The sequence below is a fragment of the Myotis davidii genome, unplaced genomic scaffold (assembly GCF_000327345.1).
Source record: "Myotis davidii unplaced genomic scaffold, ASM32734v1 scaffold2034, whole genome shotgun sequence".
NCBI classification, from domain to species: domain Eukaryota; kingdom Metazoa; phylum Chordata; class Mammalia; order Chiroptera; family Vespertilionidae; genus Myotis; species Myotis davidii.
The window spans coordinates 670215-671305 of record NW_006285802.1 but is presented as its reverse complement, the minus strand read 5'-3'; positions in this window follow the sequence as shown (position 1 = coordinate 671305).

Here is a 1091-nt window from a genome sequence, read left to right as displayed (position 1 = left end):
GCTGGGCCAGCTGCTGGCAGCTGGGGGAAGGAAACCCCTGATAGGCTCTGATCACTGGCCAGGCCTAGGGACTCTACCTGAGGGGTCCCAGATTGTGAGAGGGCACAGACCAGGCTGAGGGACACCCTCCCCCGAGTGCATGTGCACCAGGCCTCTAATAGTTATATATAGTCTTCAGAGTTTTTTCACTTGCTTTCTATTTATAAATTTTTAAAATATATATTTCCCTTTGGAAGTCTTTCCTTTTTCAGTTTTTAATGTCATTAACTGTATCATATGTATTTGCATTTTAAAACAATTGAAGTTTGTATAAGTTTCTCTCTTCCATTTACTTTGATTTAAGTTAACCATGCAAAATACAAAAAAAAAGGGGGGGGATATCTTCTTTCAATTTGGCCAGAATGCATTTTACCGGAAAGAATACTATATAAAAAAATTCATTGAATTAGTGCTTTCATATCATGAAGAAAGAATGACCTCATAGAAAGATAAATTGAAATTCTTTGGAAGTTGTATGGAAACCTGCTGGTTCACTTAATAAAATTAAGCATTGGCCATCCACGGCTAGAAATGGAGGAGAAAGAATTTTTACTATTCAGTCTCTTGCCCTCAAATTCACTTTCTTCTCAAGGCCTATGAATAACTCCTGGCCTAAGGATATGGGAACATAAAATATTTTAATATTGCTATTTGCCCTTTCTCTATAATAGAAGTGTTAGAGATTAAAGAAAATTAGTAAAATGTATATGAACATCTCCCTCCTGTCAGAGGTTGGGGCGGGCCATGGGACCCAGAGTCAAGTCCCCGCCCACCCACATGTGTCTCAAAATTGCACAAGACCCAGACCCAGCAGGCCCCATCCCCATCAAACCCCACAGGTTGAGGGGCACAGCCTCAGGTCCCCTTGTCCGGCAACAGGAATGGGGTGCAGACCTCAGGTCCCCAAGCCTGGCCTCAGGTCCCCTGGTCTTGCACTAGGGCGTGATGACCATTTGCATATTAGCTCTTTATTATATAGGATACCTCAAATGAACTGCACACAGCTTGGCACATAGCAGATACTTGATACATAAATTCTTAATGATTAGAAA